This window comes from Phyllobates terribilis, unplaced genomic scaffold, assembly GCF_046119375.1.
Source record: "Phyllobates terribilis strain yellow unplaced genomic scaffold, ASM4611937v1 Scaffold_36__1_contigs__length_13169755, whole genome shotgun sequence".
Taxonomy (NCBI): Eukaryota; Metazoa; Chordata; class Amphibia; order Anura; family Dendrobatidae; genus Phyllobates; species Phyllobates terribilis.
In genome coordinates, this window is record NW_027362796.1 from 299,488 (window position 1) to 317,802 (window position 18,315).

The window sequence follows — 18,315 nt, forward strand, 5'->3', positions numbered from 1 at the left end:
TCTATACGGTGCCATCTATACACAGCGGGAGGCCGCACGGCGCCATCTATACACAGCGGGAGGCCGCACGGCGCCATCTATACACAGCGGGAGGCCGCACGGCGCCATCTATACACAGCGGGAGTCTCAGTGCTTTGTAAGAGCAGTCAATAAATTCTGCTTGACTAATTCTGAGCACCATAAAGTCTGGTTCGCTTCTAACCTGCTGTCTTCATTTTCAGCTTGCTGAATTCTAACTCATTTACTGTCATTCGAGACGATGCCTTTGCTGGTCTCTTTCACCTTGAATACCTGTAAGTGCTCCACTTAATGTCATATTTTTGATTCTGTTCTTCTTCATCTTTTGGCATGTACAATTGTATGAGCAAGTATTCATATGAATTTATGACCTACTTAAACCTTTGAGGACCTTAAATTTTATTCAATCAAATTTTTTTCCAGTTTAAAACTATGAGACATATATGTGCCTTGGTCCTCAAAGGGTTTTTAAAGGGGCTGCAAACATAAATACGAAAAAAATAATTCAATTAGTGCTTTTTGTGTTCATTTAATTTTTATTTGAAGTCCATTTTTTTTATATACCTTGAAATTAAGCCCTACCCCATGGAATGAAGCCCTACCTACATGACATCTGAGAGCTACATGGATCCCGCTTGTGAGGTGCCTGTCCGTCACTACTATTCAGTTTTAGGGTCCACTCACTAAGCCATATATTCTCTCATGCAAGAGAATAGGGCCAATTATGCTAATGACACTGGGCTCAAACTCTGTCAGAGCTTCAACTGAGTGTGATCCGATTCTCTCGCAGCACAGATATGGAGAAGATGGAGAACTTAATTTCTCCATCTTCTCCATAGTCTCTGTGAGTGTTCATCGGACTGCACTTGGATGACATCCGAGTGCAGTCCAATGTTTTACGTGCACCCATAGACTTGTATGGGTGCACATGGTCCGAATATCGAATGAGATTATTTTCTCATGCCAATAATCGCACTGTCCCATAGTATAACATAGGGCCGAGTCCTATCCGATAAAACATCACATAGCATTCGGCCGTGTTATACGACAGTGTGAGCGAGCCCTTAGAGTCAAGGAATATTTACATGCAAATGATGATATTGCTCTCCAAGTGTATATTTTTTTAGGCGAGTTCATAGTAAATGCTTTGCATTTTTGACATGTGATCAACTAAAGAACAAGAAAGATTTAGGACCTCCCCTATAGAGAGACGGAAAATAGTTTGGAGGACTTGCATGTCCTTTTTTATTTATCATGAGAAAATCATAAAAGATCCCTTTTTTAACCATGCTGTGACTTTCTGCTGAGGGAGAGGGAGAGAGCTGCCCTATTCAGAGTCTGTAATAAGACCTGCTGACAAAAGTGTTGAAGATACAGTCTAATGTGAATTAACAATGAAAAAAAGTTAATTTAACAAATGGCTTGTATTTTTTTTAATACAAACTTTTTTGTCTTTACAGCTCCTTTAAAGGGAATCTGTCATCAGGTTTTTGCCACCTAATCTGAGAGCAGCATAATGTAGGGTTAGAGGCACTGATTCCAGTAATGTGTCACTTACTGGGCTGCTTAGTGTTGTTTTGATAAAATCATTGATTTGTCAGAAGGTAATTATCACTAGATGACTAGTAAGTTCTGTAGGACCCCACCCCCATCACTGATCAGTAGATTTCTGTGTACACTGAGCATGGGCAGAAAGCTGCCAATCAGTGGTGTGGGTGGGGCTATACAGAGCGCAGCATTCAGAGAGCTGCTAGATCTGCAGCAGATAAAACGGTGATTTTCTCAAAATGACAACAAGCAGCTGAAAAAGTGACACATCTCTGGAATCTGGGTATCTGCCCCAATATTGTGCTGCTCTCAGATGAGGCAGCACAATTAATATTATGCCAAATAAATTTCCTGTGAACTATCACATGATCTATCACAGGGGATCATGTGACATGTCACGTGATAAATCAGGTGTGTGGAGGGGGCCCGCGCCTTCTAAACTGCCCGGGGCCCTTGCTACTCTTAATCCACCCCTGCCTATATCCCCGGAGCGGCCTGGCTGCCCCAGTATGCCGGCGAGTCGCATACCTTGGGCGACTTTAAAGAAAGGCTGTATAGGCTGTTCAAAGTTTATCCCCTGACAGAAGAACAGAAAGTAAGCATACTGATAGGGCAGTTAACTGGTGCGGCCCAGCGGGAGGTAAATGTGGCACCCCAGGGGTCTGGTTTCCACAGTAACAGCAATGTTATGTCTGAGAGCAGGTGGGAGGTCTCTTGGTCAGGAATCCTATGCATGCCACACCTCCTGCCCAGTCCTGGGAGGGGAAGGACTTCCCCTATATAAACCTGGGGCTGAGGCAGGGTTAGAGAGAAGAGTAGAGAGAAGAAGAGAAGCAGTAATAGGAAAGAAAGATCAGGAGCTCTGTGGGAGTCGTGCTAAGAGGAGGTCAGGGCTGGAAGCTGTAGAGCTCGCCCTGATTGAAGATTTCTTACCGGACCCGGAGTCCGAGGCTGTGGGGACTAACTCCTACCCAGCAGCAGAAACCGACCGGCAGGGGATTTCAGGTCCTCTGGCCCAGAAACCCGAAGGCTCGGTCACACGTGTGGGACCAGCACCGCCGTCGTGGAGCGGAAGCTACTAGAAGGCCCCGAGTCACCGGCCATACGGGTGAGCACCACACGGTACACTCAGGGACGTGGGCTACCTTTACCCGCCTCTAGCAAGGTAGCCAGAAGAGTACAATTAGTTGGGGAGGCCTACAACTCCGCCTGGCCAAGGGGGATCCCATCTGCTCAAGGACTGACCAGGCCCCGACCGCTAGCCAGTACTCCGGGAGGGTCTATCTTTGTCACCAGTAAAGACCCTGAACTACACCGCATCGTCTCTGAGTGATTCCTGCTACCCCCATCATCCACGTCGGCTGCCCTGAGGCCATACCCCTCCCGTTGGGGGTTATACCATCCACGCTGCACCATCCTTCCACCGGCCTCAGCGGTCTGCCCTGCAGCGGCAGCTCCATAGCTGCATTCAACGGGTGGCGTAGTCGTCCTACATCTACTGCTAATATACCGCCACTTAGTCTGACTCCCTGGGCACGGACCGGGTCACCGCCACGAGACTACTACCCCTATCAGATCCGGCTCCGGGTAGTCCCTGCGTGCGCAACGCTACATCACATAGGCCCAGGGCGCGTCATAAAGTCTTGGACAGCTGAGGAGAAAAGGACTGTAAGGGGGGTTCTGACCCATCTACGGGACACCTTTGATACCTGTACCTCAGCTGAAATCAAAATGCGGTTCTATGGATGTAAGCAGCGAGCTCAAGATAGCATCCGAGATTATGCCCTAAATTTACAGGAAGTCTTGGGGGCAATTAAGCAAGCTGACCCTGGCAGCGTGCAGGATACAGATAAACTATTGACTGACCAGTTCAGAGAAGGTCTGCTGTCCAGCGCCCACAGAACTCAGCTGCGCCTCATGGCCCTACAGAACCCCGATTTGACTTTTGCACAGTTCAAAGATAGGGCCCTGCGGGAGCTCCGAGAACCTGCACCGGGTGGCGCTGTAGCTTCCCGGCGCCCTGCCATCCCTTATCACCAGGGGGCGGCGCCCTATCCCGCAGACCTTGTGGGGGCTGATGCGCAGGCCCTAAATCCATCCCCGCCTGCAAACCTGCACCATCAGGTCCAAGAACTAACAAAGAGTGTTGCTGCATTGACCAGGACCGTACAGTCATTACAGATGGACCCGTCAGGACCAATCAAGCTGGCTTCCAGTCCGGAGGATGTCCCGTGGCGTCGATGGAGGAGGATCCCGTCGTTCAGAGGGAGGCCCGCCGATCATTACACTGAGGATGGACAGCCGATTTGCCGCCGTTGCAGCCAGCCGGGACACGTAGCCAGGTACTGTACTTTAAATGGGTCCGACCTGGGGCAAAGGGCCAACCCCTAGGCATAAGGTCATCAGGCCCATTTAATTGGCGTGATAAGTACGTAGGGGGACGCCCGGTTTTACCCGTAGTGCTGGACGGTATCCCCATGAGTGCACTGCTGGACACCGGGTCCCAAGTGACTACCATCCCCTATGTACTTTCAAGCAGTACTGGAGTGACACTGATATAACTCGTTATCCAGACGATGACTTGAGCATCATTGCCAGCAATGGTCAACCCGTGCTGCAGGTGGGGTTCAGAGAGATGACCATTAAGATTGGTAAACTTGAACTGCCGGCACAGGGAGTGATCATTGTGGACATTGACCGTCGAGAAAGTCACCCTAAAATAACCTTGGGTACTAATGTGATTGAAAATTGTCTTTCAGAAGCAATTGTAATTTTGCAGCAGGTGGCGATGAACGCGAGTTCCAGCCAACAGAGGGTCCTCCAGAAGGAGATAAGAGCCCTGATGAGATGGCAACAGGTAGAACTGTCTGGTGGTGAGATCGGTAGCGTGAGGATGAGCGACCCGTTCCCCATTGCCATGCCCCCCAAAAGTGAAATGATCTGGTGTCGGACTGCAATCGGGTTAAGAGGGAGGGACTACCAAGCCATGGTAGAACCCGTGTACTCAGACAGCAGGCCCACCATTTTGACAGCCCGGGGGGTGGTCGATGTCCGCCATGGAAGGGTGCCTGTCCGGATCTTAAACATTGGGGAAAGGGAAGTACACTTGCCCCGGTACGCTACACTAGCCAAATTGTATACTGTTGAACACAATGCTGTCAGGGCCATGGAACCCTTGCCTCCATCTCCCCAGGCGGAGGGTAATGGTTCCCAGAAACCCAAGGAGGACTGGTGCCAGAAACTCCACGTGGGTGCTGACTCCACTCCCTTGCACCAAAAACAAGGAGTCTACCGGGTGGTTCAAGAGTACGAGAGAATCTTTAGTAAGCACCCGCTAGACTTCGGCAGAATGAAAGGGGTAGAACACCACATCCCCACGGGGAGCCACCCACCAATAAAAGAAAGATACAGACCTGTACCACCCCGCACACTATCAGAACGCAAAGGGCATGCTGAGAGAAATGAAGGAAGCCGGGGTCATTAGAGACAGTTGTAGCCCCTGGGCAGCCCCCTTGGTTCTGGTAAAAAAGAAAGACTGTACTATGAGAATGTGCGTGGACTATAGAGAAGTCAATCGTATCACCCATAAAGACGCATACCCGTTGCCTAGAATAGAGGAGTCTTTGGTCGCACTAAAATCAGATAATTTCTTCTCTACTTTGGACCTTACTAGTGGGTACTGACAGGTTCCTGTGGCAGAGGCTGGTAAGGAGAAGACCGCCTTCACCACCCCGATGGGATTAAGTGAATTCAACTATATGCCGTTCGGGCTCTGCAACGCACCCGGGACCTTCCAGAGGCTGATGGAATGCTGTCTAGGGCACCGAAACTTTGAGACGGTCCTACTTTACCTGGACGACGTGATTGTCTATTCGAAGACTTACGAGGACCATCTAAAGCACCTGGCCGAGGTGTTCGAGGCCCTGGCAGGCTTTGGCATGAAAGTGAAACCCTCCAAGTGCCATCTGTTAAAGTCGAAGGTACAGTACCTGGGACACGTGGTGAGTGCAGAAGGAGTAGCCCCCGACCCTGACAAAATCATGGCAATAAAGAACTGGCCAAGCCCCTCTAACATAAAAGAAGTGAGGCAGTTCGTCGGGTTGGTAGGCTACTACCGAAGGTTCATCCCCAGGTTCACCAAGATGGCAGTCCCTATGCAGGACCTCCTTATAGGACAATCTAAGACCAGAAGCCAAAAGCCACCCTTCAAGTGGGACAAGCCGGAAGAGGAGTCCTTCCGCCAGCTGAAGATGGCCCTCACGGGGGATGAGATCCTGGCCTACCCTGATTATGGCCAGCCTTTTATCCTCCACACAGACGCCAGTAATGTGGGGCTGGGAGCCGTACTGTCACAGAACCAACAGGGCAGAGAAAGGGTGATCGCGTACGCCAGCCGGAAGCTGAGGCCCACCGAGAGAAACCCGGAGAATTACAGCTCCTTTAAGCTGGAGTCCTTGGCAGTGGTGTGGGCCGTAACAGAACGTTTCAAGCATTACCTGGCCTCTGTGAAGTTCACTGTGTACACGGACAACAATCCGTATACACATCTGGACAATGCCAGACTTGGTGCCCTAGAGCAGCGGTGGATGGCCCGGCTAGCAAACTATGACTTCACCATCAAGTACCGGGCAGGCCGAGCCAATGCCAATGCAGATGCCCTATCGAGAATGCCCCACTTGCCCGATGAGGGAGAAGATCCAGACGAGTTGGAGGAAATAGAGCTCCCTGCATTCCACCGGTACGGGGCCACTCAGTACTCCCACCGTGTAAGAGACAAAGACTTGACCACTGTCATGTTCAATCCCTTACCTCACCACGGCTGGGCTGAAACGCAAGATAGTGACCCTGCAATTCGCCTGGTGAAAGACCTGTTGACCCAGGCAGACGCTAGCCCTGGCTCGGACGCTCCAGAGGAAGCCAAGCAGTTATGGAAGGAGAAAAGCAGGCTATTCCTCTACGAAGGTAAGCTGTGCAGAAGGCTTGTCAACCACCGGACGCACGAGCTGACCTGGCAGGAAGTGGTCCCGAGACGAGATGCAGCAATGGTCCTGGAGGCCTACCATGACAGAGCGGGACACTTCGGGTGGAAGAAACTGGAGTTCCTACTGAGAGAGCGGTTCTACTGGGTCGGAATGAGAGGGGCCATAGAGAAGTGGTGCAGGGACTGCGGCCCATGTAACCTCAGAAGGAAGGACGGTACCAGCCAGAAGACGCCCTTGATGCCCATCATCACCAGGCAGCCTCTTGAGCTGGTAGCTCTGGACCATGTGAAACTGGCTCCAAGCCGGTCGGGCTACGTCTATGCCCTGACAATAGTGGACCACTATTCCCGGTTCCTGGTGGTGGTTCCTGTTAAAGACTTGACAGCCCAAACAGCGGCCAGAGCCTTCCAACAACACTTCTGCCGTCCACACGGGTATCCGTAACAGGTCTTGACAGATCAAGGTCCAGGGTTTGAGGCTGAAATCTTCCAGGAGTTCTGCAACCTCTACGGCTGTAAGAAGATTCGGACAACGTCTTACCACCCACAAACCAACGGGCTATGTGAGAAAATGAATAATATCGTCATTGATCTCCTCAAAACGTTGCCCCTGGAAGAACGCAGCCTGTGGCCGGAGAAGCTGCCAGACCTGATAGACTTATACAACCATATCCCGGTGAATGCTACAAATTGCACCCCGGCTTACCTGATGAGGGCAAGACCAGGTAAGCTGCCGATAGACCTGGAGATGGGAGTCCTCCCCACCTCCCCAGACGCGGACTGGGATACGGAACGGCCGCTACAGTACAAGAAGGTACAGGAGAGTGTGGAGAGGAGTCTGGCTCGAGCGAGAGAAAAGCAAGAGAGGCTCTTCAACCAACACGCCCCTGCTGGTCCCCTGGAACCTGGTGAGCAGGTCCTGACGCGGAAGAGAAGGCTTCACAATCTAGATGACCAGTGGGAGAGCGACCCGTACACAGTACTGCAGTCCAACCACAACAACCCGAAGGTATGTGTAATTACCAAGGATGGAGGAGAAACCACTAGCACCGTCTCCAGAGACCACCTAAAAAGGTGCCCCAAGCAACTACAGAATGCAGGAGCTGATTAGTATATATGTAGCTTACCACGGGCCTAGGTGGTCTGGAGTTGGGACCCGGTCCTATTTGTCTACCCTTTTATATGCATTACTTCAACTTTGATATACAGTAAGGTTTTTAATATAGGCAGTATAGGTACCGTCCCAATTTAGGGTCACCTTGCCGCTGGTGGGACGGCTTGTATACTTTTTTTGATCAAAAATAGTTCACTAAGTACCCTATATTTATTATGCAACTTTGCTTTACATTTATATATAATGATGGTAGGGTATGAGATATATTTTTGTCTTTTGTAGGTTTTGCTTCTTTTTGCTAGTGTGAACATGCTCCTATTTCTTGCATGTCTACCATCTTAGACCTCAGTTCACATTGCTTGGTTTTTTGTCTTGTTTGCATTCTGTGCAATTTAAGGGTGTGGCATCCCCTTTGTTGAGCTGATTAGTATATATGTAGCTTACCACGGGCCTAGGTGGTCTGGAGTTGGGACCCGGTCCTATTTGTCTACCCTTTTATATGCATTACTTCAACTTTGATATACAGTAAGGTTTTTAATATAGGCAGTATAGGTACCGTCCCAATTTAGGGTCACCTTGCCGCTGGTGGGACGGCTTGTATACTTTTTTTGATCAAAAATAGTTCACTAAGTACCCTATATTTATTATGCAACTTTGCTTTACATTTATATATAATGATGGTAGGGTATGAGATATATTTTTGTCTTTTGTAAGTTTTGCTTCTTTTTGCTAGTGTGAACATGCTCCTATTTCTTGCATGTCTACCATCTTAGACCTCAGTTCACATTGCTTGGTTTTTTGTCTTGTTTGCATTCTGTGCAATTTAAGGGTGTGGCATCCCCTTTGTTGAGCTGATTAGTATATATGTAGCTTACCACGGGCCTAGGTGGTCTGGAGTTGGGACCCGGTCCTATTTGTCTACCCTTTTATATGCATTACTTCAACTTTGATATACAGTAAGGTTTTTAATATAGGCAGTATAGGTACCGTCCCAATTTAGGGTCACCTTGCCGCTGGTGGGACGGCTTGTATACTTTTTTTGATCAAAAATAGTTCACTAAGTACCCTATATTTATTATGCAACTTTGCTTTACATTTATATATAATGATGGTAGGGTATGAGATATATTTTTGTCTTTTGTAGGTTTTGCTTCTTTTTGCTAGTGTGAACATGCTCCTATTTCTTGCATGTCTACCATCTTAGACCTCAGTTCACATTGCTTGGTTTTTTGTCTTGTTTGCATTCTGTGCAATTTAAGGGTGTGGCATCCCCTTTGTTGAGCTGATTAGTATATATGTAGCTTACCACGGGCCTAGGTGGTCTGGAGTTGGGACCCGGTCCTATTTGTCTACCCTTTTATATGCATTACTTCAACTTTGATATACAGTAAGGTTTTTAATATAGGCAGTATAGGTACCGTCCCAATTTAGGGTCACCTTGCCGCTGGTGGGACGGCTTGTATACTTTTTTTGATCAAAAATAGTTCACTAAGTACCCTATATTTATTATGCAACTTTGCTTTACATTTATATATAATGATGGTAGGGTATGAGATATATTTTTGTCTTTTGTAAGAATGCAGGAGAAGATCAAGATGACCTTGAACCCGCAGAAGACAAGAAAGAAATGATCAGCACAGTTCTTGGAGAGTTCCCCCGGTCCTGGACTCGGATAAATGATTCAATAGTGGTACCCGTCCTACACTTCCTTCAACCAACCCAGCAGGAACCTACAGGAGAGCAGGAGGAATCAGAAGACCAAGCAGCCCTAGAGGCAGAAGAACCCATGCCAGCAACCCAGGAGAGTCAACCCTCTGCTGACAGTGAGCCTGCCATACCTGCGGTAAGCCAAAGGACCCGCAGATAGCTGCCTGCAATGCCTGTAAACCCAGCTAGTAGCTGTACCCTGAATGCTAGTGGGGAAAGTCAGGTTAGACCACCACCAGACAGTGGGTTACGCAGGTCAACCCTGAGCACTAGGGGGCAAATACCAGCTCGCTGGAAGATCTAAATGCTGTATATTGTAAATGTTTTATGTTTGTTGCCTGGTTGCTAATTATGTTTTTCCAGTCTTTCTATTTCATGGACTAACAGGTTATGGACGCTGAATAACCGGAACTGTCTTGTAGATAGTTGCACTTGGTGCCCTCTTTCGAAGATGGCCACGGAAGAAAAATCTGTCCGGTGTGGCCTCCTTGTGGCCCAAAGTAGAGAGCTCAGCCTTGTCGCCACGCCCAAGGCGAGGAACTTGGGGTTTATGGAAACAGGTCCCCACACCGTGGAAAACTTCACACCTTGTTGGGTGACATGGACACCCGGTCACGGAAGCGCCGTGACCTCAAGGACAAAATATACTTGTATATATGTTATGTTGTCATTTATACCCTGCATTTGTGTTTCCTGTTTAGTCCGGAGTACTAAATTTTACTAGGGGAGAATGTGTCACCCCAGGCCTGGATGCCACAAACAATAATCTGTGTCTGAGAGCAGGAGGGAGGTCCCCTGGTTAGGGACAATTAGCATACAGAACCTCCTGTCCCAGGCCAGTAGGGGGAGCTGGCTGCCCCTATAAAAGCTGGAACTGGGGGCAGGGTTAGAGAGAACTGGAAGACCTAGCTCAAGAGTGAGACTAGTCCCAGAGAAGGAGGGACAGTTCAGTTGTAGCTGAGGAGTCCGTGAGGCAGAGGAGAAACTGCAAGCCAGGGACAGAGGTGACGAGAGCCGGTCCTGGAAGAGAACCAATCTACCGGGCATTGGGGTTCGGGGCTGTCAGGGTTACAAGCCCAGCAGCAGAGAACCAACCTGCGAGGGATTTCAGGTCCCTTGGCCTAAGAAGCCTGGAGGCTCCGCCGCACAGAGGGACCAGTACAGCGAGGAGCAAGCAACAGGTACCCAAGGACCTAGTCCATACAGGCGAGAAGTACACGGCCAGCTCAGGGACGTGGGCTATTACACCACGAAAAGGGGGATAGTCAGAAAGAGCATAGAGAGAACGGTAGGCCTACACACTCACCCTGACCAGTGGGGCTCGCCCGAATGCTCTCAGACACCCAGGCCCATTCCTAACCGGTACTGTTGGGTCATTAATAATATTTACAATAAAGACCCTGAACTGTTTGAAGTGGACTCTGAACTCTTACTATTGCGGCCTGCACTATCACCCCAACATCCACCTACACTGCCCTGAGGCTACACTCTTCCCGTGGGGAGTTATCCTACACCTTTGCTGCACACCAACACCAGCCTCAGCAGTCTGCCTCGCAGCGGCGGTTATCCCTGACCGCAATCCACGGGTGGCGTAGTCGGACATTCAAAACACTGATAAATAGACTGCCACCATTTGGTCTGACCACCCTGAGCCACGGGATCGGGTTGCCACTACTACCCCCATCAGCACCGTACACTTGAAGGCCCGGTTCCGTGTACCCCACGGCCCAGGGGGCGAGTCATGTGCATCAAATTATACATACACATATGGGGCAGTGGGGCTTCATACTATATACAGGTGCTTCTCACAAAATTAGAATATCATCAAAAGTTAGTTTATTTCAGTTCTTCAATGCAAAAAGTGAAACTTCTATATTATATAGAGTCATTACACACAGAGGGATCTATTATATAGAGTCATTACACACAGAGGGATCTATTATATAGAGTCATTACACACAGAAGGATCTATTATATAGAGTCATTACACACAGAGGGATCTATTTTAAGTGTTTATTTCTGTTAATGTTGATGATTATGGCTTACAGTCAATGAAAACGCAAACGTCATTATCTCAGTAAATTAGAATACTTCATAACAACAGCTTGAAAAATGTTTTTAAAATCCGAAAAGTTGGCCTACTGAAATGTATGTTTAGTAAATGCCCTCAATACTTGTTCGGGCTCCTCGTGCATCAATTACTGCATCAATGCGGCAATGTGGCATGGAGGGATCAGCCTGTGGCACTGCTGAGGTGTTATGGAAGCCCAGGTGGCTTTGATAGCAGCCTTCAGCTCATCTGTATTGTGGGGTCTGGGGTCTCATCTTCCTCTTGACAATACCCCATAGATTCTCTATAATAGATTCTCTATGGGGTAAAGGTCAGGCGAGTTTGCTGCCAATCAAGCACAGTGATACTGTTGTGTGTAAACCAGGTATTGGTACTTTTGGCAGTGTGGACAGGGGCCAAGTCTTGCTGGAGAATGACATTTCCATCTCCATAAAGCTTGTGGGCAGAGGGAAGCATGAAGTGCTGTAAAATGTCCTGGTAGACGGCTGCGCTGACTTTGGTCTTGATAAAACACAGTGGACTTACACCAGCAGATGACATGGCCCCCCCAAACCATCACTGATTGTGGAGACTTCACACTAGACCTCCAGCAGCTTGGATTGTGGCCTCTCCACTCTTCCTCCAGACTCTGGGACCTTGATTTCCAAATGAAATGCAAAATTTACTTTTCATCTGAAAACAACACCTTGGGCCACTGAGCATCCTTCCAGGTCTTTTTCTCTTTGGCCCAGGTAAGACGCTTCTGGCGTTGTCTATTGGTCATGAGGGGCTTGACACAAGCAATGCGACACTTGTAGCCCATGTCCTGGATACGTCTGTGTGTGGTGGCTCTTGAAGCAATGACTCCAGCAGCAGTCCACTCCTTGTGAATCTCCCCCAAATTTTTGAATGGCCTTTTCTTAGCAATCCTTTCAAGGCTGCGGTTATCCCAGTTGCTTGTGCACCTTTTTCTACCACACTTTTTCCTTCCACGTCCATTAATATGCTCGGATACAGCACTCTGTGAACAGCTGCTTCTTTAGCAATGACCTTTTGTGGCTTACCCTCCTTGAGGAGTGTGTCAATGACTGCCTTCTGGACAGCTGTCAAGTCAGCAGTCTTGCCCATGATTGTGGAGCCTACTGAAACTGACTAAGGGACCTTTTTAAATGCTTAGGAAGCCTTTGCAGGTGTTTCTTGTTAATTCTAATTTACTGAGATAATGACTTTTGTGTTTTCATTGGCTGTAAGCCATAATCATCAACATTAGCAGAAATAAACACTTAAAACAGATCACTCTGTTTGTAATGACTCTGTATAATATATGAGTTTCACTTTTTGGATTGAAGAACTGAAATAAATTCACTTTTTGATGATATTCTAATTTTCTGAGAAGCACCTGTATGTAGCAGTGCGGCAATTATACTATATACAGTCAGGAGTATAAGTACTTGATACACTGACAATTTCGAAAGTTTTTCCACCTACAAAGAATGAAGAGGTCTGTTTTGTTCTACTTAACTGCTGCAACTTGGACCTTTAACAGGATTTATATTTCACCTATGAGAAAGCATACTATGTGTATCTGGCAGATTAACTCAGGCATGTTTATGACAAACTGAATACCTGGATTGGAGTCCTATTTGTATACAGAATATTGACTATTAATGCTGGCAGAGTAAGTCTTAGGCTATATTCACACTAGGTGTTTTTTTCTGCAGCAAAACATAATCTCTTGGCAGGAAAGAAGTATCGTCAAAAATGCAGGTTTTGGTGTGTTTTTTTGCAGTGGTTCTTGGTGCATTTTTGGTGCGTTTTTCAGGATCCCAAAGTTCAGCTTTGCTTCCACCATAGACACATGAAAACAGGTCACCATTGCAAGACATATGTTCATGAAAAAGTACACATTACAAATGTAACAGGGGGTGGTGGGGGGTGAATTGGTCTGGAATGGTTTATCTAAGACCCTGGCAGTGCATTGAATTTGTAGGACACTATTTACTTTCACATTATGGTTTGCCATTGAGTTGCTCAGGCATTGTTCATTTTCACACCACCCTGGGCCACACGTGTTGTTCAATCTCACACCTAACTCAACCAATGTTTACTTTGTAGGCATCACTAATTTAATTAAACTGTAATAATCCAAGCTGCTATCTCAGGTGACCAAGACAAGATGGTTTAAACTTGGGAAAATCACAAGAATAAATGTGTGTCACATACTTGCTTTTTTCACTAAAAACGCAGCAAAATGTTCACACTAGGCTTTTTTTCAGCATTTTTTTCCACCACCCTTTTTTTTAATGGGTGAAAAACGCTGAAACAAGTGACATACTCTATTGCAAAAAGCCATGGAAAGCACAAAATACTGAGGACAAATAAGCTAGCTTTGTGCATGAGATTTCGGAAATCTCATAGACTTTGTTGGTACTGTAAAACGCAGCTGAAAATTTGCATAAAAAAGCCCGCTAAAAAAACGTCTAGTGTGAATATAGCCTTGTATAACAGTTCGCCAATGAGTTAGGATATATGACCACGATGCAGAAATGCTGCGGATTTTTCCTAAGCGTTTCTGCATCTCCCTGGGTTATCAAGCGCTTTGCCAGGTGATTTTAGCATCACTTGGAAAAGTGGTTGACAACTTGGTCACACTATATAATTCCATGCAACCGGCATGGATTTATATAGTGTGACCAAGTTACAATGCTGCAAATGCAGCATCAATAATGAAAAAAAAGAATAATAATGGTGAAAAATAAAAAAAAAACATTATACTCATCTTCCGATGGTCCTCGATCTCCTTCTCCGGTGCGTCCGATGTCTTCGGCGGATCACGGTGCTGTAAAAGGACCTTCCATGACGTCATTTAGTCATGTGACAGGTCACGCGACCGCCGATGTCAGCGGTCGCGTGACCTGTCACATGACTAAATGGCGTCATGGAAGGTCATTTTACCACCGCGAGCAGCCGAAGAGCCAGCAGCACCGCCGGGAGCAGACAGGGGCCATCAGAAGGTAAGTATATGTTTATTTTTTATTTTAATTCTATTTTAACTACAGGTACTATGGTACCCGGGTCTGGAGGAGAGTCTCTTCATCTCCAGACCCGGGTACCATCCACGCATTGAGTCGCATAATATCCACATGTGTATTTGTAGTCATGCGGATGTTATGCGTTCCAATGCAAGTCAATGGCGGCTAAATCGCAGCGACTCTGCAAAATTAAAGGACGTGCTGCGGATTTTTCCGCAATGATAATCCGCAGCTGAAATCTCCGCGGCATGTGCACAGCACATGCGGATTATCATTGGGGACCATTGCAGACCTATCACCAAGCGTTTTTTAAGTGTTTCCGCGGCGGAAGTTACGCTGCAGAAACGCCTAAAAAACGCATAGTGGGCACACAGCCTTAAAAGTTCTATGGTGAAGAAAAACACGTGAGATAATAAATGCGAAATATACAATATTTCCCATAATATGACTGAGGATATCTTTAGGGTGTATTCACTGTTTTTCTTCTGCAGCAAAAATGCTGTGTTTTACAGTACCATCTTAGTGAATGACATTTCTGAAATCTCATTCACATGCTGTTTTTTGCATTTTTTTTAAATCTGCAGCTTGTCAAGTCTTTCAGAGGTTTTGCAGCATTTTTCACCCATTCAAATGAATGGAAAAAAAAACACAAGTAAAAACACAATGCACATAGGCTCACCCGTGCCTTTTTTGGCTCTATAGTGACTGATAGCACTTGCAGTTTTTCACTATGGCTGGAATTGTTTTGGACATTCCTCAGGTAAAAGCACTATTGTTGATCCTTATGATCAATCGTCCTAACAGTGTGCTTCTACCACCCGATGGCGTCCTCAGCTTCACTCACCGGCTGGTGATGGAGCTAGTAAAGGATTGCCTGACCAAACACCGACAATGTCGTCTAACGTCAAACTATCTGATGGATTTACTTCAGAACATCAGGACATTACTACACCAGGTAAGTGGCGGACACTCTGCACAGAACATCTCAATATTAATAGATAATAATGGAGGGATAGAAGCTTTTTCTTCTAATATATCGTATTTTGCAGACCATAAGACGCACCAAAAATTTTTGGGAGGTAAATAGGAAAAACATTTATTATAATAAAATGGGGGTCTGTCTTACAGTACTGTCTTATAGTCCGAATTTTCGGTTGCTTACTGAGGGGGGTGGTGGCAGTGGAGCGAGGTCACAGGAGGCAGAGTCGCTGCTGCAGGAAGTCGGCAGTAGGAGTGGGGCGCTGCTGCGGGCCCCAAGCTGGGAGGAGCGGGGTGTCCAGAAGGTGCGAGGCTGCGGGCCCTGGGCTTCAAGGAAATGTTAGCGGTAATTCAGGAGGGGAGGCCCTGCTCTGCTTATTGATTTCTCTGCAGTAGGCTTCAAGAAGTAGGCTGCTGGAGATGGCCAATACGCAGATTGAGATCTCAGCTCCTCATTGAGCCGAGATCTAAATCTGCACATGCACTGCCTCCAGCGGCCATTTGCCTGAAGCCCACCGCCAGAAAATCAATGGGCAGAGCGGGGACTCCCCTCCTAAATCACCGCTAACATTTCCTTGAAGCCCAGGGCCCGCAGCCTCGCACCTCCTGGATACCCCGCTCCTCCCAGCTCGGGGCCCGCAGCAGCACCCCACTTCTACTGCCGGCTTCCTACAGCAGTGACCCTACCTCCTGTGACCTCACTCCACCACAGCCACCCCCCTGGTAAGCTACATTCAGACAATTATTATTATTAATAATCTGTCTGATATGCTGGGGTGGAGAGTTCCAGAGTAGGGGGGATGCACGGGAGAAATCTTGTATGCGATTGTGGGAAGAGGAGATAAGAGGGGAGTAGAGAAGAAGATCTTGTGAGGATCGGAGGTTGCGTGCAGGTAAGTACCGGGAGACTAGGTCACAGATATATGGAGGAGACAGGTTGTGGGTGGCTTTGCATGCCAAGGTTAGGGTCTTGAACTGGAGTCTCTGGGTAATGTGGAGCCAGTGAAGGGATTGGCGGAGCGAGGGGAAAAGCCAGGGAATAGCGGGGGGACAGGTGGATTAGTCAGACAGCAGAGTTTAGGATAGATTGGAGGGGTGCGAGAGTGTTAGAAGGGAGGTCAAACATTTTGGAAAAAAAGGCATCTTATAGTCCAAAAAATACGGTAAAACACAACGAGTCCCCAAATACAGTATGTAGTCATTGTATCTGCAGACAGAGAACCGATGTCACATACAATTTCCGCATCCATTCTGACCGCTCTCATCTCAAATTTCTCCTTTCCATTTTTCCTTCTTTATAGGCTGAAGAAAGATCTCAGACTGAAGATTTGGCTGTCTTTAAAGAACTGGCCGAAAAAGTCCTGTCTATACTAGAACGCTCATTGGAACGCCCGGTAAGGATCAATATTAATAGACGTATCTTAATCCACTGTATCTGAGGAGACTTTCTGAGAAAAGGTCTGAAGATGGCGCGGGATTTGTATCGTTACAATTGGTGCATCTGTAAATGTTGGTTTAGTCCTTCATGATTTATGTATTTGGTGATTTAGTGAAATCTTCCACATATTAATTATATATATTATATCTATCAGGAAACAACAGGAGGCGACGCCAAATATGGGCAAAATGTGACCCCGAAAATCCCTGACTCTAAGAGGAGTCAGCCGGAGCTGAACAGCGATCTGATTACAGGTGAGCGATCACCCGACCTTCTACAAGGAATGTCCAGATATTACAGAGGACGGAGGATAATGTTAGATTTACTCTCTACTCTGTGTAATGGGAACCTGGCAGCACATTGTTACATATAGAAGTAGTGGTGTGACGGTATAGGCCATTGTCCCCTAATAATAATTGTTTGTAGAAATCCAATGTGCCAGTCAGGAGAAATGTAAAGTAGACACCATATACAAATCAGAATGGAAGTGCGCTGGGGGCGTGAAAGAAGAAATCCAAGTGCAGTGACACGCCCCCAGTGCACTTCCAGGCTAATTTGCAAATCTCTCCTATGTTTCAGCTCTCTTACCATCACTCATATGTGCAGCGTGGGTGGGGGGTTCCTCATTCATGTGATGGAGGGTCCATTCTGCAGTGCTATAGCAAGTAACATGAAATAAATTAAATTTAAATTGCATTACTGCTCTAGAAAATGGGAAAAAACTAAGATATTGAGCACATAATTTGGCCAATTCATGAATGCCCAGCAGCCAATGACAAGGCGATCTTTTTGTTGGAATCCTCTCCTAATGTGAATCCTCTCCTAGGCTGAAGCCTACATTTATATGGGTAGGTAGGATCCTGTTGTAATTAAAACCACCCCGGGCTGATGGGTGGAGATAGGTACTCAGCAAAAAAGGTCGCCTTGCTGTGACTGCTGGGCATGCACCGAGCAAAAGAAGGTCGCCTTGCCGTGGCTGCTAGGCATGCACCCAGCAAAAGAAGGTCGCCTTGTCGTTACTGCTGGGCATGCACCCAGCAAAAGAAGGTCGCCTTGTCGTGACTGCTGGGCATGCACCCAGCAAAAGAAGGTCGTCTTGCCGTGACTGCTGGGCATGCACCCAGCAAAAAAAAAGGTCACCTTGCCGTGGCTACTTGGCATGCACCCAGAAAAAGAAGGTCGCCTTGCCGTGGCTGCTGGCCATGCATGAATTGGCCAAATTATGCGCTAAGTATCTTCCTTTTATCCTATTTTCTACAGCAGTCATGCAATTCAAATTTCATTTATTTCATGTTTACATGCTATAGCGTTACAGAGTGCAACTTTGTTAGTTATGTATTTGGATGGCTACTCTTAGTATGCACCTGTTCACACCCATTTTCTTTTCGGAAGTGATGGTCAGTCTTTTGTTATTTATGAAGGGGTTCCTCCATCATTTACATTACATTT